The sequence below is a fragment of the Lynx canadensis genome, chromosome C1, assembly GCF_007474595.2.
Source record: "Lynx canadensis isolate LIC74 chromosome C1, mLynCan4.pri.v2, whole genome shotgun sequence".
NCBI lineage: Eukaryota > Metazoa > Chordata > Mammalia > Carnivora > Felidae > Lynx > Lynx canadensis.
In genome coordinates, this window is record NC_044310.1 from 109,866,325 (window position 1) to 109,894,015 (window position 27,691).

Below are 27,691 nucleotides of genomic sequence, written 5' to 3' on the forward strand. Positions count from 1 at the left end.
TCAGGACCAGGCCTTGGGAAGAGACGTGGTTGGAGCCTGCACTGAGCTGCTGCCCACCAGCCTGGCGTGACATGGCATCTCCACAGGCCTCTGCACAATGGCACCAGGCTCAGGCCTGTAGCAGCAGGTATGTTACCACTCCGATTATACAGATGAGGCAACAGAGGCCTCCAAGAGTTGCCCAGCAAGGACTAGACCCAGCTGGCCTGCCTCAGGAGAAAAGTGAGTGCACAGCAGCCAGCAACTCCATGCACCTCCTTCAAGGAAGCGGGACAATGGCATGCGTGGGAGGGCCCACGCTGGCCTCAATCCCAGCAAGCTGATGAAATCTTTGGTTTGCCCCTGGGTCAGGTCCTGCTGGCACCTCTTCCCCAAGAAGCTTTCTCTGCACCCCCCATGCCACCTCTGCTCCCCTCACCACAGCTGGAAGGCCTTGTCTTTGGCCACCTGCCCCCAGCACACAGTGGGTTCCCAAGGGCCAGGCCCCACCATCATCCCCTTTGGCCTCTGAGTCCAGCACAGGCTCTGCTTTGATGTGATCAGGACATTCATAGGACGGGAAGCATGAATTCATTTATATCCACCTTATACCAACACAGTAACAGCATTTCACATTCTCTTTTTTTAAATAACTTTTGTCTTAATAGAAAATATGTAAAACACCAAAAAATTTAAAACCCATAAACGCACCGTTGACATATTCATATATTTCCTTCCAGGCTTTTCTCTGTGCTTAGCTTCTGTTTGTTCACAAAGCAAAATTGCCAGGATGGGGTATGATTTTGTAGCCTGGTTTTCGTACTCAGGGTCACATTGCAAGCACTTTATAGTGTTAATTCATGTGTTGAGTAAACCATGTAATGGCTGCATGGCATTCATTCTAATCGCTCCATAATTTAGATGGCCATTCCCCTAATGTGGACGTGAGGTAGTTGACAATTTCAGGCCACATAGAAAAGGCTGCAGGGCCTCTTTCTGGGCGAGAATCGTGGTCTGCATGCCCAAGGCACATTCCCACCTGGCCTCCTTGCTCGAAGCCCTGCCTTTGTTAAAGCCTGTCACCCAGCATCCCACTGGCCCTGTCCCAAGAGGAGGCTCAGGAATCCCTCCTCTGCAGGACCTCCCAACTGCTCCGGGCCTGCTCCCACCTCCAGCCTGAAGAGGGCTGGGTGTTCAAAGGCAGTGTCTCCCCAGCCTGAGCTCTCCCTCGGCCCCCCTCTCCCCTACTCTCCTCACTCCCTCCACAGAGGGCTGGCCCAGGCCAGCCATGCGGGGACTGTGCAAAAGCCGTACCTGACAAAGAGCTGGTTACTGATTTGAGAGAAAACCAAGGCTGCCTTGGGGAAAGGTCTGGAATGCCCTTCTGGAAAGCACATACAGGCCCTGGGAGGGGGGCTCCCTGAGGTGGGCATTCCCCGGCCTCTGGGTGTCTCTCCCTCTCTGTGCATCTCCTCTCCTGCCAAGCCACCTACCAGAACAACAGCCCACTCTCAGTCCCTTTCTCTGCACAGGCTCTGTTGGCTTCTTCAGTTCAGTGTCCACTCCGGAATCTGACTGGCCCAGCCCAAGCCCTTGGTAGCTTTCCCTGGGGCCTAAGTCTCTGGTCGGTCATGGATAGGTTCCTGGTTCAAGCACCCTCCACTGGTCACTTATCTCAGGTGGAGGGAGAGAAGCAGCCCTGACCCCAGCGACCTAGGGCAGTGGACACCCTGAGGAAGGGGCAAGGGAAAGAATGCAGTCAACCACAAGTATGATAGGCAGAAGACACGGGTCTCGACGGTGGTGGCACCAAGGGCTGGGAGGACACGCTGAGCAATGACCAGAGCAAGGAGTATGTCTTACTCATGGTGGTGCCCAGCAGAAGGGACTGTGCTCCTGGGTAAGCAGGGCAGGACCAGCAGAGCCCACAGAAGCTGTCACAGCACCAAGCACTGCCATCAGCAGATTACTGGTCCCACACAGCTAAGCAGGCACCAGAGGCCTCTGCCTGGGGCACCTCTGGAGAGAGGCAGGGCTCAAGGGGAAGAGTAAGATGCCAGACAAGTATCCCTGGGGACCCCTGTGTACTGGGGGCTGGAAAGTGGAGGGCACAGCAGAGAAGGGGACGGCAGGATCAGGGGCAGAGGCAGGACACCCCAAATGGTCTCTAGGCTGCTGGGTGCTGTCAGCTACTGCAAGGTGGACACAGCTGCAGACAGCAGCCTGGCCTGAGGTCCCGCCCTCCTGCGGCTGGTGGAGGCAAGGCCATCTCTCCCCCTCACCTAGCCAGGGACGTCTCTGAAAGCCACTCTGGCCCAGCGCTCCCCGTGCAGCTGGCCTGCATGGCAGCCATCCACTTCTCCCCGCCCACTCTTGCTTCATCCCAAGATTCCTCCCCAAAAGTACAGGAAGCCAGTGTACGAACATCACGTGTGAATCCCAGGAAAGCTGAGGAAGCAGGGCCACCGCCAGGCTGGCATCAGGCCTCTCCCTCCTGAGCCTTCAGCCTGCCCCCCTCTTCTACCACAGCTTACCGCCTACCCCTCTGGGACTCTGTGAACATTTCAGCACCTCCAGACTTTGCTTTCCTTGCTCTTGACCTACACTATGCTTTCCTTCCCTGACCCTGTCCTTCCAGCAGCCTGTGCCATCTGATGACTGCTGCCCACTGCTATGGCCTCTCAAGCCCCACTAGCAGGCCTACCAGGCCCCACCCCACAGCACTCTGAGTTTGCCCCATCCTGCCTCAGCCTTGGCTTCAGCCTTCATGCACAGGACAACTGTGCCACGAGGAGCCTAGATGGGAACAGACCAAGAGCGGGTCCAGTGGGGCCCAAAGTGTGCGGTCAGAGACAACATGAGTAATGCTTGCCAGCAGAGCTTTGATTCGGAATTACTGGGTTGTCCCACCCTGGGGATTTCTCAGCCATAAGACACAGAAATGGAGGGACCAAGAACCCAGCTGCAGTGTCACTTCTGCTTGTCACATGAATGAAAGAGCAAAACCCCACAAGGGACGTAAGGGGTCACAGGGATGGGCGAAGCGTGGTCCTGAGAGCATCATCCTGGAAAGGAGTAGGGCCTAGCTGGGGAGGGGCTCCAGAGCATGGGAAGAGCCATGGACGGGGTCGGAGGGTGGGGGTGGAGTGGATGGGTAACCACACAGGATGCCCAGGAGCGTGGGCCAGTCCAAGCCTGTGGCAAGATGGAGTGCAAAACTGAGGTGTCAGCAAGGCGGGCTCCATCCAAAGGCCGTGGGAGAAGCATGGGTCCCAGGCCTGTCTCCTGGCCTGGATGCTCGTCTTCTCTGTCTTCACATCATCTTCTCTGTGTGCATCTGTGTCCTGGCCGCCCCTTCTCAGGAGGACTCCAACCACACCGGATGTGCAAATAAGGCCACATGCTGCGGTCCTGGGGGTTCAGACTGCAACACAAGAATGGGGGAAAACTCAATTCAGCCACAGCAGCATCGGTGGATTGCATTGCCTCACCAAGGGAGGCCTGGCCCAAGGACCGCAGGAAACCTGCTGGAGGCTTTTGCACATCCTTACCGGCTGCGGGCCACCTGGGCAGTGGGCTGGCTGCTCCCTGTTGCCACCCGGGAGACGACAAGAGGGAAGGAAGTGAGGCCCGGAGCCAGCTAGAGCTCCAGCAATCCTGTCGTCAATCATCAGACACTTCGCTGCCTACTTTGGGCTCTAAAATAACACATTGATTTTTGAGCCAAAGCTAACTTTAGTTACCAGTGATGCTGCTAACAGGGGGAAATAAGTAATCATCATTAGAACTGAATCCAAATGAATGAGCTAGCCTGGGTCTCACTGGGATTTGGGCTTCTTCATCTTCTTCTTCTTTTTTTTAATTGTCACAGTTTGCTGACATAGTTCTTCCTAAACTGAAGCGACATGAAAGAAATCTTTTACAAAATATGACACGTTACCATTTGGGAAATATTAAAGGAATTGATTATTCTGCTTATCTGCTGCTGTTCTACAAACCATCCCAAGATTTAGTGGCTTCGCACAATACCATTTTGTAACATCTCACTATTTCGTGGGTTGGGAATTGAGGTAGGACTTGGCTGGTCATTCTTCTGCTCTGCGTGACATCAACTAGGCTGCTCCATGGTGCTCAGCTGGCAGCATGGCAGGTCCAGGACATCCCGAGTCACATGCCAAATCCCTCCCATCATGGTCTCTGGGCTCCCCACATGGCCTCTCCGGCAGGGCCCAGCAGCAATAGTCTATGCAGAGGTGCTGGGACCCAAGCCCACGGTGGACACCATGGGTGAGAAAGTGCTTAGTCCCTTTGGTTGTGGGGAAAACATCTTGGACAGGAGCCAAGGGAATGGGCAGCAGGGACTAGTTATGTTCTTGTCAGCAACCAGCAGGAGTCTGGAACAAAATGCTCAGCTTACAAAGCAACCCCAGACTCCAAAGGAGACGGCACCACCCTTACCCACACTCACACTGCTTGAACTGCTAGTCTCTCATACAAACTCACCCACACTCACACTGCTCCTACTGCTAGTCTCTCATACACACTCACCCACACTCACACCTGCTCCTATGGCCAGTCTCTCATACACACTCACCCACACTCACACTGCCCCTACAGCCAGTAACTCATACATACTCACCCACACTCACACCTGCTCCTATTGCCAGTCTCTCACGCACACTCACCCACACTCACACTGCCCCTACAGCCAGTAATTCATATATACTCACCCACACTCACACCTGCTCCTACGGCCAGTCTCTCATGCACACTCACCCACACTCATATCTGCTCCTACGGCCAGTCTCTCATGCACACTCACCCACACTCACACCTGCTCCTACGGCCAGTCTCTCATGCACACTCACCCACACTCACACCTGCTCCTATGGCCAGTCTCTCACGCACACTCACCCACATTCACACTGCTTCTACAGCCAGTCACTCATACATACTCACCCACACTCACACCTGCTCCTACGGCCAGTCTCTCATGCACACTCACCCACACTCACACCTGCTCCTATGGCCAGTCTCTCATACATACTCACCCACACTCACACTTGCTCCTACGGCCAGTCTCTCATGCACAGTCACCCACACTCACACTGCTTCTGCGACCAGTCTCTCATACACACTCACCCACACTCACACCTGCTCCTATAACCAGTCTCTCATACACACTCACCACACTGCTCCTACAGCCAGTCACTCATACATACTCACCCACACTCACACCTGCTCCTATGGCCAGTTTCCCATGCACACTCACCCACACTCACACCTGCTCCTACACACACGCTCTCTTATATACACACTCATAGGCACCCACACTCATGCACATTCTCACACAAACACATGATCACATGCACATTGCTCTCTCTCTCTCTCTCACACACACACACACACATACATACACATGCAGTCACTCTCACAGACTCTCACACATGCTCACACCTGACACTGAAGCACAAAGCTATGGACCCCTGATGGAAAGTCATGGAGGATACATGAAAGAGATAACTTTCTCAGAAATTACTAATAGTCTACCAGGCACCAAGCCTATGACAGGTGCTGGGAAGCAGCAGAGTCGGAAGGAGACACAGTGCTGATTCAGATGCTGATTCCTCCTGTTTCCTTGTACAGATTTGGCTTCATAATTCATGGACTCAAGGCCCCAGCCTAGAGGTACACAGTGGCTCCCATAGGACATCCAGCTAGCAAAGGGACCTTGTCTAGCCTTCAATGTTTTGTTTTGTTTTGTTTTGTTTTGTTTTAAACCAGTTATCAGTTTTTGAAACTCAGGAGTTATCACATAAAATCTAAATTCTGGCTTCTCTAGAAAAACTGGAAAAGCTTGGAACTCATGTGAGCCTGAGCGCTGGGTCTGCCCACCTCACAGCTCAGGGTGCCTGTCCAGCCCCCAGTGCCTGGAATGGTGGCCTCCATGTCATAAAAGGGCAGCTCTTAGAAATCATATACCTCAAACCTGTAATTTCCTGCTGCAGATTCAGGGTCTGGAGAGGAGGAGGCCCTGTATGAGGCCACATGTGGGGCAGCCCAGGGCCACTTGGCTCAAACCACCTGCAGCAGGACCAGGGTGGCACTCCCTGTCTTCTCCTTTTCTCTCTCCAGTACCTCGGATAGCCTCAGGCCCAGTGAAGTCTCAGGAATGCAATCGTGGGAGAAAATGCAGGCCAGGTTCTTCAAACTCCACTTCCAAAGGAGCTTCATGGTTCCAGAAGCTGGACAGCCTAAGACAGAAGTTCTGCCCCCAGAAGGATGACTGTCCCCAAGTCCCTTTAGGGGTCCAGATTGTGGGTCTGTGTGGGGCCCAGCCTGATGCCAGTGTCTTGCCCCTTCTGTGTCCCAGGGGCCCTGTCCAACCCCCCCCCCACCCCCGGCTGGGGCTCCCACTCCCTGGAGCACCAGTCTCCCATCCTCACCCCTCCATGACCCTCCTTGATAGCACCCACTGCTCACACAGACCTCATCCACAGTCTGAGTTCTGAGCAACCGAGAAGACCCAGGCCCCACCTCCTACACGAACAAAGGAAGTTCCAAAACCCCCACCCAGGACATCGGGTGACATCAGGTAATGACACCTACCCTTGGGGCTGTCATGAAGACAAAATGAGACAACGCATGCCATGATCTGACACCGAATAGGTGCTTGGAAGATGACAGCTGCTGGCATTATTATCACCAAGGAAAACTTCACATCCTCTCCATACTAAATATGGCCTGCAATGTACAGTGGAAGAGATTCGTTAATTCTACCATATGTCCTAATTGGAAACATAGCTTGAATCACTGCCACTTGCCAGAAGAAAAAAGAGAAAGGCAAGCCAAAAAAAAAAAAAAAAAAAAAAAAAGGTTTTTCTTGACTTCCTACAGACTAGAGCAGTTATCAGGCAAATGTCTTCCCCCTGACTCTGGGATTTTCCCAACATCTCCATCATCTGCCTGCACTGGTTTTCATCTCTGCAATCATCCCACAGGCTAGGGACCCAAAGAAGCGTCTTTGAAACCCAGCAAAAACTATGCATTAATGGTGATCTTTCAGACAATGCACACAAGGAAATTTATTGAGCAAATCTTCACAAAACAACTTTTAGACAGATGGTGATGGGCCCATCACAGCTAAGCCAGACCAAGTACCCACTCCAGGCAGCTCAGAGAGGATGGGGGCGCCTTGTTAGGGCACCCCTGGCAGAACACTCCAACATGACAGAGGTGCTGGAGCCCCTGCAACTGTGAGGTCATGAAGCTCATGGACCAGCTGGGTAGAGGATGCCATGGCGTGACACACGGTCTCACCCTGCATCACAGAAGGCAGGGGTACCTGCCCGGAGCTGTGAGCCAGTTGCTCAGAATGGTCACATTAAGAAACAGAGCCATATATGCCTGAATGTTGAATAAGTGGACCAAGAATAATCAAGCTAGCCACACATGGCACAATGATTTGCATGTGTTCAGCTGAGTCAATGAGGGAAGATAGGAATGAGCACCACTGATGGTGAGAAGGGAGATGAGCCACTTCAGATCCTCTTGGCCTCCCATCTCTGTTCCTGCTCCTTTGGTCTCTGACCAACTTCACACAGATGAAATGAAGTTCCTGGCCCCTGCCTTTGCCCCTGCCACCCCTGCGACCTGAGCATCCCTGCTGACATCCCCAGGGAGGCCATCACATCTACACACATGTGTCTGGAGGAGCCAAGTGTTAATACCCCAAGGACAAACCTTTATCCAGTGGTATATACAAACCAGTGGGCAAGTTCCTTCCCTGCGGCTCAAGGGATACCCTGAGACCCAGGGTACAGCTTCTTAGGGACGCTGTTCTCTTAATCAAGTCTAACTCAGTGATAATCCTCCCACGTTCCCCCTTCTGCCCTCCTCCACTGCCCTGGTCCTCATGCCTGCTCCCTGGGTTTGCACTCACCAAGGAAAACATCCTTTGCACAAAAGCAGTACATAGCATCACCTACACAGAGATCATGTGGGAGATGTGAGCCACAGAATATCACTACTAGAAGGGTCTTCAAGGCCACCTTGTTTGACCCCAAACCTCCCCTTCCATTTTATAGATGAAGAAACTGAGACCCAAAGCTGAGAAGGGAATTCATTGTCCGAGGCCATACAAAACATTTTAAAACAGGAGTGGATATGTTAATATCAGATAAAATAGACTTCTGAGAAGAGGAATTACTAGAGACAAAGAGGGATATTACATAATGATAAAAGGACCAAATTACCAGGAATACATAACAATCCTAAATGTGTATGCACCAAACAACAGAGCCTCAAAACACATGAAGCAAAAACAGAGCTGAAAAGAGAAACAGATAAAGCTAAAATTATAGTTGAGACTCCAACACTCTCCTTTCAGCAACCTGCAGAACCACTAAGCAGAAAATCAGCAAGGATATAGAGGGATTGCTAACAACACAACCACCCAAGGAGCTCTAATTAACATACATAGAGCACTCCACCCCAGAATAGCAGAATACACATTTTAAAAGTGGCTATGGAACATTCACCAAGATAGACCATATCCTGGTCTATAAAACCACTCCTGAATAGGCTGATAATCACTAGAGGGGAGGGGGGTGGGGAATGGGTGAAATAGGTGATGGGGATTAAGGAGGGCACTTATTGTGGTGAACACCAGATGTTGTATGTAAGCAATGAATCACTAAATTGTACACCTGAAACTAATATTACGCTGTATGTTAACTAACTGGAATTTAAATAAAAACTTTAAAAAACCCACTCTCAACAACTGAAACTAATGTAATATTGTGTATTAACTATACTCAAATAAAAAAAAGTTTTAAGTCTCAACAAATTTAGAAGAATTGAAACAATACAGACTGAGTTCTTGGACCATAATGGAATGAAACCAGAAATCAAAATCAACAGACACAGTGAAACTAAACAACACACTTTTAAATAATCCATAAGTCAAGAAGAAAGCCTCAAAGGCAATTTAAAAATACATGGTAGGGGCGCCTGGGTGGCGCAGTCGGCTAAGCGTCCGACTTCAGCCAGGTCACGATCTCGCGGTCCGTGAGTTCGAGCCCCGCGTCGGGCTCTGGGCTGATGGCTCAGAGCCTGGAGCCTGTTTCCGATTCTGTGTCTCCCTCTCTCTCTGCCCCTCCCCCGTTCATGCTCTGTCTCTCTCTGTCCCAAAAATAAATAAACGTTGAAAAAAAAAATTAAAAATACATGGTATACAATGAAATTGAAGACACAACATTTTTGTGATGGAGCTAAAGCAGGGCTAAGGGGGGAACTTATAGCACAATTTATATTTGTATTTATTATTTATAGTGACATTAGATATTAATAGCCTAACCAATCTCAAATCAAATATAAAATCAACCTAAGTTCCTACCTCAAGAAACTAGCAAAGACAGAGCAAAATACATGAAAAGCAAGCACAAGGAATAAAATAATAAAAAGAGAAGTCAACGAAATTGAAGATAGAAAAACAATATAGAAAAATCAATGAAATAATAAATTGGTTCTTTAAAAAAATCAGTGAAATTGATAAACCTTTAGCAATACTAACAAAAACGAAAGATAAAAGACACAGATCACCAATATCACTCCAGATTCCACAGTCATTAAAAAGGTAATAAGGGAATACTGTGAACAGCTTTAAATTCATAAATTTGACAACTGAGAAGTGTACCAATTCATTGAAAACTATAATGTACCAAAACTCAACCAAGATGAAATAGACATCTGAGTAGCCCTATAATCATCAATGAAATTGAATTCATAATTTAAAAGCTTCCAAGAATGAAATGTCCAGAACCAGATGGTTTTACTGAAGAGTTCCATCAAATATTTAAAAGAAAAATCAACACCAATTTTACAAAATCTCATCCATAAAACATAAGAGAGGGGAATACTCTCATCCCAAAACCAAAGACAAAACTGTGCTCCAATCTCTCTTATGGACTTCAGATGCAAAACCCTCAATGAAATTTAAAAGAATTCCAACAATATGTAACAAGAATTATACATCATGATCAAGTGAAATTTATTCCAAGAATGCAAGACTGACTCAACATTTGAAAATCTATCTGTATAATACACCATGTCAACAAACTAAAGAATAAAATCCATACATTATTATCAGTTGATGCAGAAAAAGCTTTTAACAAAATCTAACACCCATTCATAATTTAGAAATAAAAACTCTCAGGAAACTAGGAATAGAGACAAATAACCTCAACTTTTTAAAGAATACCTTCCTCTCCCCAAAAAATTATAACAGTAATATTTATACTCAATGGTAGAAAAAAAACCTGAATATTTCCCCCAAGAAGTTCTAGTCACTACAATAAGGCAAGAAAAGTAAATGAAAGACATCAAGAAGGAAAAAAACACAAAACTATCTGTATTGAAGATGACATGATTAACTACATAGAAAACCTTAAGGAATCTACAAAAAAAAATCCTCCTATAATGAATAAGTGAGCTCAGCAAGGTCATAGGATACAAGATTAACACACAAAAAAATCAATCACATTTCTGAAATGAAATACAGAAAACAAATTTTAAAACACAATACCGGGGCTCAGTAGCCCCGGTGGCTCAGTCTGTTAAGAGTCTGATTTTGGCTCAGGTCATGATCTCATGGTTCATGGGATCAAGCCCCACATTGGACTCTGCACTGACAGCACAGACCCTGCTTGGATTCTCTCTCTCCCTCTCTTTCTGCCCTCCCCTGCTCTCTCTCTCTCTCTCTCTCTGTCTCTCTCTGTCTCTCAAAATAAATAAATAAAAAATAAAATAAAATAAAACACAATACCATTCACAATTGCTCCAAAGAAAGTGAAATAGTTAGATATACATTTAACAAAACATGTATAGGGTCTATATGTTGAAATTTACAAAATGCTGATGAAAACAATCAAGGAAGACTTAAATGAAAGGAGAGATATTACACTTCTTGGATACTCCATGGATTTGAAGACTCAAAATAGTGAGATATCAACTTTCCTTCAAATTGATTGATAGATTTAATGTGATGCCCATAAGGTTTTTTATAGACATAGAGAAACTTATTCTAAAATGTATAGAGAAAGGCACAGGAACTAGCATAGTAAACAACATTGAGATAAAAAAAAATTAAGTGGGAATAATCTATCTAATATCAAGGCTACAGTAAATGTGACATTGGTAGAGAAATGAATACATAGATCAATGGAATAGAATAGAGAACACAGAGTAGAACTAAATATGTCCAAGTAATTTTCAACAAAAGTGCAAAACCAATTAGATAGAAGAATAGCCTTTTCAAAAATAAAAAACAAAACCTAAAACCTCATATCTTACACACACACACACACACACAAAAGTTCATCCAAAATGAATCATAGACTTAAATGCAAAACATAGTACTATAAAACTTTCAGGAAAAAATAAACAAATAAGGAAAAATCTTCAGGATCAGTGCTAGGCAAAGAGTTCTTTGACTTGATACCAAAAGCATCATCTTTAAGAGGAAATTTTAATAAGCTGGACCTTATTTTTTTTTAATGTTTACTTATTTTTGAGAGAGAGAGAGAAAGAGTATGTGAACAGGGGAGGGGAAGAAAGAGAAGGAGACACAGATCCCAAGCAGGCTCCACACTCTGAGCTGTCAGCACAGAGCCCAACACGGGGCTTGAACCCACAAGCTGTGAGATCATAACCTGAGCCGAAGTCAGAAGCTCAACTGAGCCACCCAGGTGCTCCTAAACTGGACCTTATTAAAATGTAAAACTTTGGTTCTGCGAATACTCACATAAAAAAGATAAAAATGACAAGCTACAGACTTGGAGAATATATTTGCAAACAACATATCAAAAAAAAGGACTAGTATCTAGAATACATAAAGAATAATCAAAACTCAACATTAAAAAAATATATATATCCAGTCTGAAGATGAGCAAAAGACGTGAGAATACATTTCACTCAATAGGATATACAGATGGGAAAAAAGCCCACGAAAAGACAGCATCAGCAGCCACTAGAGAAATGCAAATTGAAACCACAAGAGGTATCATCATATACCTATGAGAATGAGGGTATGGTAAAAATAGTAACACCACCAAATACTAGGGGAGCATGCAGGGACACCAGATGTCTCACGCTTTCAGGCACATCAAACGATAGAGCCTCTCAGAAAAGCAGTTTGGCAATTTCTTCGCAAAAGCAAACATGCAATTGCCATAGGACTCTGGACACTATCCTAGAGAAATGAAAATTTGTGTTCTCACAAAAACAATTACACAAATGTTCACAGCAGCTTTATTTGTAATAGCCCAATCTCCAGGGAATTATGCTGAGAGGAAAAAAAAAGCCAGTCTCAAAGGGATTATATGATTTCTTTCATATTTTTGAAATAGTAACACTTAAGAAATGGGGGACAAACTAGTGGTTGCCAGGGATTGGGGGGTGGGGCAGGTGGTGGCTAGCAGTGGATTAGAAAATGCTAACAGGAGGGAACTTTGGAGTATTAACATGGCTCAGTAACCTGACTGTGCTGGTGGATACATAAAACTACACAAGTGATAGAATTGTATAAACACAGGCCTACACACACATACACACACACACACACACACACACACTCATAAATAAGCCAAAGATGGCCAGTATGTATTGCCCCTGAGTTGTTTATTTCTCCAGCTGTGGCTGAGACCCATTAGGTCAAAAGCCCTCAGGCACCAAATTCCAATTTACACACATCCAATTATTTAAAAAAGCAGCCCAAACAAGCAAAGTTTTAGCCATTTAGAGACTGCCTGCTTTGCATATCTCATGGAAACTCTCCCAATAGCTGTTCTTTATTTATAAGATAAAGCCCAGGGGCACCTGGGTGGCTCAGTCAATTAAGCTTCTGACTTCCACTCAGGTCACAATATCAGTTTGTTTCATGGGTTGGAGCCCCTCATTGGGCTCTGTGCTGACAGCACCAAACCTGGATCCTACTTTGGATTCTGTGTCTCCCTCTCTCTCTGCCCCTCCCCTGCTCGCACTGTGTCTCTCTCTTTAAAAAATAAACATTTAAAAAATTATAACATAAAGCCTGATGCCCCTGCTGCACTTCCCAACTCTGTGACCCGGACACGCCTGGGGTGCGGCTAAGTGACACCACCTGGACACTTGAGCCCTCTGCCCCACCTGCTTCTCTCCCAGAAGGTGTCCTGCCCTCCTCTCCTTCTGAGTAGTGACACCCCTCTCTGGACCTCATAGCCTCTGCACAGATTTATGTTGGGAAGGGTTCCCCCACATGCAACCCTGTCTCAACACGACCTCATTGAGCCTGTGGTGTGTTACTGCCCCACATGGTCATATCCTCCCCTTGATCAGCCCCATCCCTCAAACCACTCCTCCCACATACACATCCATGTACAAACACATGCACAAATGAATGAAAGTAAAACTGGGGAAACCTAAATAAGATCAGAGGGTTGTATCAACATCAGCATGTACTGTGTGATATTATACTATAATTTTGTAATGTTACCATTAAAGGAAACCCTGTAAAGGGTACAAGTGAACCTTACTATTTCTTACAACTTCAAGTGAATTTACAATTATTTCAATAAAAAATTTATTAGTGGGGTACCTGGGTGGATTAGTCAGTTAAGCGTCTGACTTTGGCTCAGGTCATGATCTCATGATGCTGCCATGAGTTCAAGCCCTGCGTCGGGCTCTGTGATGACAGCTCAGAGCCTGGAGCCAGCTTCAGATTCTGTGTTTCCCTCTCTCTCTCTGCCCCTCCCCACTCACACTCTCTGTCTCTCCAAAATGAATAAACATTAAAAAAAATTTTTTTAAATTTTCTCTTATGGCCCCTGGGTGGCTCAGTCAGTTGAGCATTTAACTCTTGGTTTCGACTCAGGTCATGATCTCACTGTTTATGAGTTCGAGCCCAGCATTGGGCTCTGCACTGACAGCCCGGGGTCTGCTTGGGATTTTCTCTCTCCCCCTCTCCCTGCCCCTCTTCCCGCTTGCTCACTCTCTCAAAATAAATAAATAAACTTTAAAAATGTTTTCTCTTAAAATATTTCTGGCTACTCGCAAGTTCTGCCCACACCACTCTCACTAAGATAAGTGATAGAATGAACAGACCTTTCCTCAGGCCTGTGTGTTGGTTCCACCACAGCAGCCCCACAGAACTGCTGAGCAGACCCCATGCATGCTAACACAGGCACACACACACACATGCACACACACGTGCACACACATGTGCACACACATGCACACCCTGACATGCCCTACACGGAGGCCCTCTGCCCTCTCCCGCTGGGGGGAACAGAAGCTCAGAGTCCCACTGGTCTGCATGCTACCCTAGGCTCTATTCCCAATTCTGGCCTCTTGAGCTAAACATGGCCACTCTGAGCCCCAACAGTCTTATCTGTAAAATGCGGATATGGCTCCACCCTCCAAGGTGCTTCTTGTGAGACCAGAAATTGAATCTGTGAAGTGTGTATCATCATCCCCATTTCACGGATGGGGACGTTTGGGACAAGGCTGGGCCTGCATCCCTGCCCTGGCCGTTTTGTCCTGTGTGCCTTCTCCCTCCATGTGACTGGGTCATCAGGAACCCCGGTGGAACCTGTGTGCATCAGGACACAGGCTTGGCCCAGATCAAATTCAAACCTGGACTTTGTTAAGCAAATGTTTTCTTTCTTCAAACCTCCAGCCCCACGTGCTACAGCAGGTAGACTTCTGGAGCTGCAAGGTGGGGAGTGAGGGTACACTGGAGAGCTTCAGGGGCAGACCCTCAAGGAGTGGACACAGGAAGGGTTGGAGGGCCAGAGGGGCTTGCCCATGGTCCTACTTCCACCCTGCCTGGGCCCACCCACTCCCCCAGCACACTAAGCCACACAGCACATTTGTCAGACCCCTGACTAGAACTCTCCACCCCCACCCCACCCCAACCAAGGGAATAGCTGTGCTTGGCATGCCTATGCCTAGTTAGTGGGGAGGAAATTCCAGGAGGGCTTCTAAGGCTCTCCAAGCCTTGAATCTACCAACTGGATAAGGGAGGGGACAGATAACCAATGCAGCTCTGGGAAAGACAGGGCAAATGGTTGAGTCCAACCCCTCCTCCTGGGCAACTGCCACAGCCGGGCTCCACACTCTCAGCTTGGGAAGACAAGGTCAGAGGGCAGAGACCCCAGGGTGGGTAGAAGTCAACCACAGAGGGTCCAGAATGCCAGAACCAGGCCAAACTAATGAGAAGCCCAAGTAGCCCCGGTCATAGTGTCCTCAAAGCACTGGCTGAGAGATTGTGTTAAAAATTCCTAAGTCCATAAGAGGCCCCCAATCTCCCTGTACCACCCCACAGTCATGGGCCTCCTTTAGGCAGAACTTGGGAAGGACTGTGACTGGTTAATGTGGGGGCTAGCCCAGCGCTCTGCACACAGACAGGAGACAGCTCTGAGACAGGCTTGGAGAGCCACCCTCATCTATATGCTAATTAGCCCATGCAAGAATTACAGGGTTAATTAAGCATCTCTGCCCTCCTTCCATTTTATCTGCCCTGGACACAGAGGCAAGAGGAGGAAATCACAACCTCTGATCAAATTAGCTGTCCGCAGGCTGCCTGGGCCTCTCCTCTTCACAAGGCTTCAGAAACCAGCCCCCAAAGTCCATCACGTTTATTTCACAAGGCACAAGGGATTTAAAAAGTGATTAGGAATCAAACCCAGGAGCAACCAGCCCCTGACCCCCTGCTCTCAATTTCCTTGGTGCAAAGAGGGTGTTTTATCGCAGCATCCAGGCTACATGCCCCCTGAGGTGGGATGGCCAAGTTGGTAGGAAAATGACTGTCAAGAAGGGAGGCTGGGGGCGGGGGAGGGGGACCTGGCTGTGAGAGGCTTCCTCTTGCTCTCCTTGCTCTTGCCGTCGATGCAGCACCCCAGTACTTAGAACTGTCAGAAGGGTGAGGGTTTCTTCTGTCTCTGCTCCAGTGTGTGTAAGTGATTTGAATGCACCTCAGCTTTCTTATTTATTACAGGAGGACATGGCACAAACCTGGCAAAGGAAGCCCATGACATGGTGCAGGTGACTCGGTGGCCCATGCAATAGGCGTCGAGGGATAACAGGCAGAATGTCGATTTTCTTCCTTCCCTTTCTTGGCTAAGAAAACAGGAAGTTACCCAAATAAGACAAAAGAGTTTATCTGGGGTCTTAGAATCGCCACTTGGGAAGCGTAGATTCAGGCAGCAACCCAAACTTCATCCTGTCGAGGAGCAGTAAACACCCAGGGTCTTTATTAGCAAACTGCAGAAGTCTCCAGAAACTTGCACCGGTTGTCTTCCAAAAATTCTGACTGGAAGACATACATTTCACAATGTACAAAATTATCTGAGTACATTGTGACAGTTACTAGGAAAATATTTTTTGCAGAGTGTCCAATTTTTATCAAGAATGTGGGTGCAGCAGTCCTGTGTTCAGTCATATGCTTTTGCCCAGTTCAATAGTTCAACGCAGTTTCTGTTTCAGGAAAAAACAAAACAAAACAGGATGAAGCTTTAGTCCCCAGAATAGAGTCCTTCGTGCTCGAAGGTTTTACACAAGTTCATGCCTTCCATTTATCCCCTAGTGCCCCAGTCTTGGGTTCCCATTATTCTCTTCTGCAAAAAAATCCTCTCAGATAGCTCAGTGTGAACTCGGCAGCCTGAAATGCTGGGGAAAGAGAGCGTCAGTAAATGTGTGCTGAACAAATGAGCTGGAAGCGTGCGAAGATCAGTCAGGAGATGGCAGGAGGGCCTGTGGGTATCCTTGAGAGACACCAATCACCACCCTCTTCCCCGCCAGGGTCAAGGCCAACCTTACAAGCCTCTCAAGAAGCACCCCAAGCACCATGGCCAACCAGCCAGATTTGGCATACAAGATAAAGCCCATCACTCAATCCCAATATAGCCACTTACAAACTGAGCCCCAGGGAGAGGCAGCTAGTTACTGACAGTGACAGGAGCGGAGCGTGGCTCTCCTAACACTCTCCACACACAGACTGAGTTTGTGTGTGTCAGCCTCGTGTCCCTGGACAGAGTGCAGTTATGAAGAGACAAGCCCAGGCTCCTTCCCCACACTGAGCCCAGTGCATACACACCCTGTGTATGTGATGGGTGCTACTTCCATAATTAGGTATGTCACTTGGCACAACAGACTTCAAGACTGGGAAATTATTGGGGCACCTGGGTGGCTCAGTCAGTTATGCATCCAACTTTGGCTTGGGTCATGATCTCACAATTCATGAGTTCCAGCCCCACATCGGGTTCTGTGCTAACATCTCAGAGCCTGGAGCCTGCTACAGACTCTGTGTCTCCCTCTCTCTCTACCCCTCACCCGCTTGAGCTCTGTCACTTTCTCCCTCAAAAATAAACATTAAGATTTGTTTTTTAAAAATATTGGGGAATTATTAGGACCTAACCTAATCACATGAGCCCTTTAAAAGGAGAGTTTTCTCCAGCTGGTGACCAGCAGAGGAAGTGGGAGATTCCAAGCATAAGAAGGACTTAATGCACCTTTGCTGGCCTAAAGATGGAAGGAGGCATGTGACAAGACTACGGGTGGCCTTTAGAAACCAAGAGCAGTCCCCAGCAGAGCATGTAGTCCTCCAACCACAAGGAGCTGAGTGCTGCCAACAAAATGAATTAGCAAGCAAAGCCCCAAATAGGCACTTCTGGAAAGAAGCCATCCAAATGGTCAACAGGTATGTGAAAAAGTGTTCAGCATCACTCATCACCAGGAAATGCAAGTCAAAATCAATGAGCTATCAGCTTGCACCTGCTACAATGGCTGTTACCAAAAGGACAAAAGATAAGTGTTGGTGAGGAGGTGGGGAAAAGGAAATTCTGTACACTGGTGTACAAATTAGTACAGCCATTATGGAAAACAGTATGAGCTACAATATGATCCAGCAACCCCATTTCTGGGCATATATTCAAAGGACTTGAAATCAGGATTTCAAAAAGATATTTGCACTCCCATATTCATTGCAGCATTATTCACAATAACTAAGACATGGAAATAATCTAACGTGTCCTTAGATAAATGGATAAGGGAAATGTGGTACATACATATAATGAAATATCATTCAGCCTTTAAAAAGAAGGAAATAACCTTTGTTACAACATGGATGGAGCTGGAAGACATTACACTAAGCGAAATAAGCCAGATACATGAAGACAAATACTGCATTATCTCACTTATATGTGGAATCTAAAACAGTCAAACTCATAGAAGCAGAGAATAGAATGGAGGTTGTCACGGGCTAGTGGTGGGTGGAAATGGAGATATGCTGGTCAAGGGTACAAAGTTTAAGTTATGCAGGCAGGATCAGTAAGTCCTAGAGATGAAATGTGTAGCCCGATGACCATAGTTAACAATACTGTGTTGTAAATTTGAAATTTGCTAAGAGGATAGATCTCAAATTAAACCTAACCACACTGTGTGTGTGTGTGTGTGTGTGTGTGTGTACATACCATATATACATATGTATATGGGGGCCATAGATGCCATGCAGGCTCTCAAATGGCTCTCCCACATATACACAATGTGTATATATATATATATATATATATATATATACACACACACATACACATACATACATACACATACACAATGGAATATTACTTGGCAATCAAAAAGAATGAAATCTTGCCATTTGCAACAACATAGATGGAACTGGAGGGTTCCATTATGCTAAGTAAAATAAGTCAGTCATAGAAAGGCAAATATCATGTCTTAACTTATATGTGGAATTTAAGAAACAAAACAGATGAACATAGGGGAAGGGAGGGGAAAATAAGATAAAAACAGAGAGGGAAGCAAACCATAAAAGACTCTTAAACACAGAGAACAAACTGAAGGTTGCTGGAGGAGAGGTAGGTGGGGGGATGGGAGGATGGGCTAGATGGGGGATGGGCACTGAGGAGGGCACTATTGGGATGAACACTGGGTGTTATATGTAGGTGATGAATCACTAAATTCTACTTCTGAAACCATCGTTACAGTATATGTTAACTAACCTGGATTTAAATAAAATTTTAAAAATTTTTCATTAAAAAAAACTAAACACGTGTGCGCGTGCACACACACATACACACACACACACACACACACGATAACTATATGATGTAATGGATGTGTTAACTTGATTGTGGCGATCATTTCACAATGTATGAATATACCAAACCATCATGTTGTACATCTTAAATATATATAATTTTTATATGTCCAAGGAAAAAAAAAAAAAAGAATGAACAAGAGAGCGATTTTTCCCCAGAGTCTCCAGAAGCAAACTCAGCCTGGCCAAACCTTGTATGTCAGCCTCGTGATTCCCTGAGCAGAGAACACAGTCGCACCATGCTGAACCTCTGACTTACAAAGCTGGGAGCTGGTACAGCCACGCAGTCCATGGTAATGGTTACACAGCACAGAAAGCTAACACAGGGAGGATGTACCACAAATGTGCAAGTAATCAATTGAACCACACTTGGTCTGGTTGGGGCAGAGAAAGATCTACCTTGAATTGAATTTTTCTTTATTAGACACTGGGGAGAGAGACACAGGATCTACCAGCATGTGCTTGTCATAACTTATGCAAATCTGACCCCGTGAAAGAAAGTCCTCGTTGCACTCCAGGACCACGTGAACTAGAACTGGCCCTGAGGAGTTCACCCAGTGCTGCTGCAGAGTTTTCTGAGGAGGTAGGAAGTACTCCACAGTGTCTTTGTGGAGTGTGGGTGGGAGGGGAGAAGGAAGGGAGGGCTTGCCTGCTTCTTTGCATGTTCTTTTCACTTTGTCTTTTACAAAGCTTCAAACATCGCACTGTTGAAGGCACGCTCTAGGCCTCACACCTCTATTCATGTCTATCCGGGAGCCATAGATGCCACGCAGGCTCTCAGATGGCTCTCCCCTTAAGCCAGTGTATGACCTGCTCTGGCACCTGCTACCCGAGACTGTCTTCCCACCAGTGTCAGCCCACATGGGCAGGAACTTTCCCATGGTCCTGCCCCATCCCCAGCCCAAGGCCAGGCCCTAGAAGGTACCAATAAACATCCTGTGCACTGCAAATGCCTAGAGACCCAGCAAGCCCCACGTGTAAAATAATTCCACAGGAAACATGTAAGGTGCCACAGGAGGCAGGGGAAAGAGCTTACCCAAGAGGTATGGCAGCCACCATGTTTCTTCCTAATGGCTGTGCATTTCCCTGGAGTCCCTTCCAGACTGCAGGTAAATGTGGAGTCTGATCACACCCACCATTGGCTCTCCCTCACAACACTCCACTAAAATGACATCAGTGGATTTTTTTTAAATATATAAATCCATAAGAACTGAGGGCACAGACGCAGATGCAAAATGGCAGTAACATTTTGGAATCTAGGAAAAGGCTGGAGGAGAGTACCAGCCCCCGGAGGACCCAGGAAGCTGCCCTCAGGGAAGCACAGAGGCAGTGCCCAGGGAAGGAGTTGGCTGGCCCCAAACAAGCCCGTGGGGCCCAGGATAGGAACCCCCAGGGCACACCGGGAGGCTGGAAGGAAGTGTGGGGAGAGGGCCACAATGGGACAATGTGAGAGGGGCACCATCAGTAATTGTGCAGCAAACATAACCCCTGCTGGCCTGGGGAGGAAACCCCAAGGGCCCCAGAAGCTCAGGGGCCCTCCTGTACTTCTGAAAGCCAGTGAGTCAGGACATCAAACGTTTGCTTCTGGAGAAACTAAGCCAGAAGGCTCCAGCCTGGGGGACCCAAGCACAATGGAGGATGGGCGTGAGATGCAGAAGAGAAACAGAGGAGAAGAGAAAGTCTGTACTCAAACAGCAGAACAACCACCACCTAACCCACTCCTGGCTCTGGCCCCAAGAGAGAAGACAGGATTATTGTGCAGAAAAGAGACCCCAAGGTCCAACATCTGGGGATCCCCACTGATAAGTTCTCATTGCCAGCTGCTCACGTAGCCTCTGGTTGACTGGCCCTCCCATACCCCAAGGGCTCCCCACTCACTTTGAGTGCTTCATTGTTAAATCTGAACTGGCAGCCAGCAACCACCAAACATTTGAGGCAATCTTCTAACATGGGGAAAATGAAACCAAAATAGAAAAAAAGGAGGAAAAAATTTAAATCAGAAAGATCCTGCAGGCACAAAACAAGAATAGGGTTCTGTGGGAAAAGTAACAGATGCATGAAGAACTCTTAGAAATTCAAATAATAATGTAATGGCTGAAATAAGTAGAACAAAAAGACAAAAATTAGTACAGAAAGAGACGGAAAGCAGAGAAAGACAAGAAACTGAAAAGGTCAATTCAGAAAATCTGCAATCTAGAAAATGAAAACATAGGAGAGGGAAACTATCAATGAGATGATATTAACTATTTCACAGGTCATCTTAGTCCGCTCAGGTGACTGGAACAAGAATACCATGAACAGCAAATACTTATCCCTTGCAGTGCTGGAGGCTAAGTCCAAGACCACGGCACCAACAGGGTCAACAACACACAAGGGCCCTTTTCCTGATTCACTGACATCTGTCTTCTCTCTCACTGTGTCCCCACATGGTGGAGGACTGACGGAGATCTCTGGGGCATCTTTTCTAAGGACTACTCCCTTTCATGAGCAAAGCACCACCCAAAGGCCCCACCTCCTAATACCATCCCATTGGGGGTCAGGTTTAACATAGGAATATGCAGAGAGGGGGACACAAATTTTAGTCCATAGCACAGGTCATAAGGTTCAGATTGAAGGGGTCCACTGAGCACCCCACAAAATGAAAGAAAAACACCCCACATCAACATACATCATCATAACATCTTATGGTGCCAGGGGAAAGAGAAGATCCTCAAAGCTTCCATAGAGAGGAAAAAAAGAAAGAAAGAAAGTTGCTCATAAGGGAACTAGAATGGCATTAGACTTTCCAACAATGAAACCACAAATTCAAATATAATGGAGCAATGCTCTCAAAATTCTCAGGGAAAAAATTGTTTAATCTAGAAGTGTATATCCAGTTGTATGGCATTCGTATTGCTCTCTAAACCTCCAGTTTTCCCTCCTTCTATTCGTAAAGATTAGATAGATAAAACTCTATTTCTGAGACTTGTTTACAGCCACTGTCCTGTATATTAAGTAGGTTTTGTGTTAGGGGGAGGCAATTTTCATGAAATCCTGGTTAAGAAGGTGTGGACACCAAGCTATGGCAGTGGTAGAGGTGGTTTCTTTCTGTATGACTCAGGCTGCCTGGAAGAATTGAGGGTCTATGCCTCAGCTTGCAGGAGACCAGAGGCTTCCTTAGGGGGAATGGCTCCCTTGTGAGCATTCTGTATCATTCTGAAAATCATCCCAAGGAGACTCACCTAGAAATTGTCTCTTTAGCCCTTTCAACACTGGTGTGAACACCTGTAATGATCCCTATTTCCTGCATTGAATGTTGGACCCTGCCCACACAGCTGCCGAGCTGCCCTGATGACGTTGGTCCTGATCTCTCAGCCAACCTCTCCTGGTCTATGCCACCAACTGTTGTGTGTTGGGCTCCCAGTGGCGTACACCACAGTGGTCTCCAGATGACGACCCTCAGGCCCAGACAGAGTGCCTAGAGCTAGGGTTCCCCTACACCCCACCGCTGCCTTTTGCAGGGCAAACTCTGGGATGTGGTATTCACCCCAGGGCTCCTTGGGAAGGCTGTGACTGGCACTCCTGCTGAAATCAAACTTGGCCTGGCTTCCTCCTCCTTGCCCTGCTTCCCCACCCCCTCCCCCTTTCTCCTAGAAGTATCTTTTTAATGAGTCATCTTCACACAAACCCATGTCCCAGAGTCTGCTTGGAGGAAATATTTTCAGACACATAGGGACTCTTTTCATAACTTTTCATAACTTAGGGAACTATTAAGAGGACATGCTTCAGCAAAATGATGATGTGAAGCAGGCAAGGAAGCCACGAGACCCAGGAGTCCATCCAGAGCATGATGCAAAGTAAGCCCCAGGATGACAGTCTGCTTGGGAATCTGGAGAGCAACCAAGTTCCAGAAACCCCGTGTGGGAGGGTCTGGGAGAAAAGGAAATTGATAGAATGTCAGTTTGACTATTTGGAATATAAAACTGGTTCATATAGAACTGATCTGGCAAAGTGGTTAGGAAAAATAAACATAGGTACATGGAAAACCAAATAAAAGGAAAACATGCCCATGTTAAGTCCAGGAAACATCATCATTGTCTACTTCACTTAGCGGTAAGCAAAATGTACTGTCATAGTAACAGAAACACTGACCATCGATTTAACCAAAAGTTGTGACAAAAAGTACACCGAAGGATGGCGGAAGGGCCAATGCAAGGAAGTCCATGCAGAGCTAAATTGCCATCTTCCACTGCAGTCCATAGACAATGTTTAAAATCGATTAGTCAAGGAATAGCAGTGTCAGCATATTATTTCGAAATATGGAAGTAAATACCAGCTGTGTGCATTGCAAACAGAAATCTATTTGTTATGAATTTGCTTTTTTTTTTAAGTAATTTACCCATTACTTCCAAAAAGATGAAGCATAGCTTCTGATGGAAGGTACATATACACACACATGCCTCCCACACCACAAAAAAAGAATAAGAACAGAGCCATGGAGAAAGGAGATAGAGAGGGGTGATGGGGGACAGAACACATACAGAAGCCCTCTACTCAGGAGTCCACCAGGGTCACAGCCAAGGAAGACTCAGCAGTCACACAACTCTGGATGCTCTCCATACTCAGCAATTTAAAAACTCACCCTCTATCTGAAAACTCTTACCCACCATCAGCCATGGCTGCCTCAAATTCCACAATGCAGACTCTCAGTTATCTGAGTTGAGCATTGCTCTCTCTTTAAGAGTTGTGTTTCCTTGCACACCACATTCAGTATTAGAAAAGCACAGGCTGGGTTCCCGTTCTAAAGTTTGTTTGTATGTTTAGGAAGCATGAGTGGGGGAGGGGCAGAGAGAGAGGGAGAGTGAATCCCAAGAAGGCCCCAGGCTATCAGCACAGAGCCCAACACAGGGCTCTATATCATGGTCCATGAGGCCATGACCAAGCTGAAATCAAGAGTCAGACACTTAACCAACTGAGCCACCCAGGTGCCCCAGGTGGGTTCCCATTCTAGCTGCATGCCCTGGGCAGGCTGCTTCAAGTCTTAGAACCTCAGCTTCTCTGTGTGGTGGGTTACAAAAATGGCCACCATCCTTGACAGCCCCTCCCGCTATTCTGGGCAGCCCCAGTCATTTGCTTTGACCAATAGCAAGTGACAAAAGTGACATTGTGCCCACTCTGAGTCTAGACCTAAAATGAAGCCTTTCAGCTTCTATCTTTGATGCTCTTAGAACCCTCCACTGACATGGGAATGTGCCCGGGCTTTCCTGCCACAGTGAGAGATAGAGTCACCCCCACATCCTAGCCAACTGCCAGCTCACTTCCAGACTTCAGAATGAGGCCACTCAGGATCAAGAGGCCTCCAGTCAACCCACCAGCATCAGTCTGACCCAGCCCAGACCAGAAGGAACCAGCCAGTAGAATTGTGAGCTAAATAGACAGTGATGTGCTCTTTTAAGCCACAGAGTTCTGAGCAGGTTTGCTGTGTAGCAAGGAAAACCAATGCACCTTCCATGTGAAATGATGATGCCAACACTTAGCTCACAGGGTTGTTAAGATGTAATGGTGATATATGAAGTCACCATAAGCACTCAAAAAAAAAATATCCCTTACCTCTTGCCCCCATCTCTAATGCATAAGTGCAAAAGAGTTCCTGGCAACTGTTTTTTCCACTGAGGAGTCCACACAATGAGGGCAGGGCTCCCAAAGGAGAGAGAAGAGCCCCGCATGCAGCCTTCTCACCCTTCCATCCCTGCAGTCAGGGCCACACAGCCACCTGATGCCACAGCAAGCAGCTCAGCTCCACAGGCGGCTCCGAAAAGGCAAAGATTTAACCGCTGTAATTGGCTTATTGATTTTGCAATCACATTTTAAGATGCATAATCTGCCACCATCTACATTGGCCATTACAGCATCCTTCCAGGGGAGTTTTATCTCCGCCACCTGTGGACCAGACCCTGTGCCAGGAGGCACAGAAAATGACTCTTCCTAATCACACTGGAATTGCAGCAAACACGGCTCATGGCAGGCCCACCAGCCATTCCCCAGACGTCAATGGTGAATTAAATGATGAACCAGAACTCAAGAACTCTCTGCACTGACCCTGGATGGCCTACCTCACTTAGCCACTGCACTAAGTTTGTCTACTTCACTCTGACTTACACAAGACCTCACTTCTCCCTAGGGGTAGGCTCTCCTGCCAGAAGAGCATGGGGTTTGGAGTGTGAACACCTGGGCCAAGCCAGTCATTCTACATCTAATAGACAGCATAGCCACAAGATATACACCCCAGAATATATGGAACTGCCCACACAATCATCTATTATCTGCCAAAGACTCATGTCCCTCCAAGAAAGTAGACTTAGACACTGTCTCCCACACAGACCCCCACCGGAGAGAACCAGCAGGTGTCTTGGGTCTGCTAAGAGTGTCCTAAGCACCTAAGCTAGGCCAAAGGGAAGAAGTCAAAGTCTAGAATCAAAGTGTTTCAAAACTGTAAGGACCAGGCAGCTCATTGAGTCCACTCCAGCCCCCATTTTATGGGTGAGTGAACAGTCACCCAGAGAGGGACAGTAACCTGTCCAAGGGACCTCAGCTCCTGAATGGCTGAGCACAAAAGCAAATGCTTGACTGCACACGCAGTGCTCTAACTGCAGGGCTTTCTCATGAGCAGACCTCAAAGCTTAGAGAAAATATGTCATCTCCATGAATAAGAGAGTAGCTCCCTAGGCTTTGCCTGCTCTAGGTACCATAATCTTGACTGTGGGTGAAAAACTGTCCATCTAGAGGGCTTTTTAACTCAGGACTAGATGCAGCTAACCAAGGGATTAATTGGCATTGCTTGGACACATACTACCTGAGAAGATCTATTCACCTACATTAATGGCAGCAACATGAAGGATAGACAAAAGATTTCAAAACCAACATCTAGAATCCGTGGCCAGTCTGTGCTCCTCTCATACCAGATTCTCTGGATTCTCTCCAGGTCCCTTGCAGTTATCGGCCTGTGCTCTGTTTGTGTGATCTCAGTGAGCCCCAGTAACAATTTGCAAGTAATTCTCAAGCTCACTCCATGCTTTTGCCAGAAATTTACTTCAAGACACCAGTTTTTCTCAGTTGGTTTAGATAAGGCTTTGCTTCCTGTATTGTGCTTTGGCAAACCCTTGGTGTGCTACAGCTTCTGGCCACTCCTACCCCACCAAGAGCCGTGGCTTCTCTGAAGTCCCTAGGTCAACATTGGGCCAGAAATAGACAGGAGTCTGATGTGTAGAATCTCAGAACATGGTCTTGATTTCCTGCTGCCCATCAGCATTGTAGGAGAAGGAGATGTGATCCCTCCGCTCAGTGCTGAGGAGTTCATAGCCTGTACACACTGCCCATCCCCTCCTTTCACCATCACAACCCAGCGCCCTTATTGAAAAGGATAACCCAAAGCCCCTCGTCCTGAGGACACATGTGCTAATCTCACCTGCCCCCTTACTGCATGATGCACAGTGTATAGCAATGAGCACCAGGAAATCCCCAGGTGAATCTGCCACCTCACACACCTCAGCACTACTCTTGTTTAGCCCACAGAGATTGTGGGCTATTGGCTCCTGACCTACTCTCTAGATTAGAAAACGCACAGTGGAGCATGACTGCTGGGCTGTCCATGGAGAAAGGGTCGCCCCCTTCTCTAGGCCATCCATAAGCCAATTCTAGCACAACCCTTGCTCATTCACATCAGGTGTGCAGTCTCTGTCCCCCGTGCAGGATCCCTCACACCATCTCTCTCGGCTGCTCCAGCAAAGCTCCTGCCCAGCTTTGTCTCTTGGGCAGGAGGGCTCCAACCCAAAGTGGACACTTCCTTGCAAAGGACCACGACACTTCCTGGGAAATGCCATCACACCACCCCAGCCCACAGCAGTGATTCATGTTGTTCCTGGTTAAAAACTTTATTCTTTATATTGAGTATACTGTGTTAACACATAAAATCTGTCCTGTTTTGTAAAATAAGTATATTCTTTAAAATAAAGGGAGATCAAATTTTGAAGGACTGAGAAGCTGGATTTACAGAGGCAAATCTTACCATCCTGAACACCACAATAACAGCAGCAAAGCCAGATCCTCACAATGAACACACTGCCCCCAGTGAGAGTGGGAGAAGACAGGGAGCCCTCCAAGGTGTCAGGTGTCATGGGTGTCCCTGCCATGATCACTCAGGGACATCTAATATGTTTGCAGCCAGGCCCTCCTTAGACCTGGTACAGTCTGTGATCCCTGCTTCCCATGGGTATCCCCACACCCAGGGTTGCTACCCCATACCTGGTCTCACCTCCCGGCTTTCCCACTGCTGCTTGATATCCGACAGAATGACACCTGGGCCTGGCATTCAGAGCCCACCTCATCCAGCCCCCATTTCACCTTCTGCTACTCCTCTTACCCCAGGGAAGATTCACTCCAAATCCAAGCACCTCATCAGCACATACCACCAAATGGGCTCCCACTTTGCCACCTTGAGAAATCCCACTCATGCCCTATAATTCAGGCCAGATGGCTCTCCAGGGGCAGCTGCCTCCCAGGGGCCCCTCAGTACTTCATCTT

At 47.1% G+C, this 27,691-nt stretch overlaps 1 long non-coding RNA gene across 1 annotated transcript in view; it reads right to left on the reverse strand.

Moving 5' to 3' along the window:
• Window positions 1-318: 318 nt before the first annotated feature.
• Window positions 319-27,691, reverse strand: part of LOC115521909 — a 28,879-nt gene continuing 1,506 nt past the window's right edge. Inside the window, exons 2-3 of the long non-coding RNA XR_003971204.1 lie at window positions 16,030-16,491; window positions 319-3,403 (exon numbers count right to left, since the gene is read on the reverse strand). This is a non-coding gene — a long non-coding RNA (uncharacterized LOC115521909). The remainder of the gene's footprint in view (window positions 3,404-16,029; window positions 16,492-27,691) is intronic.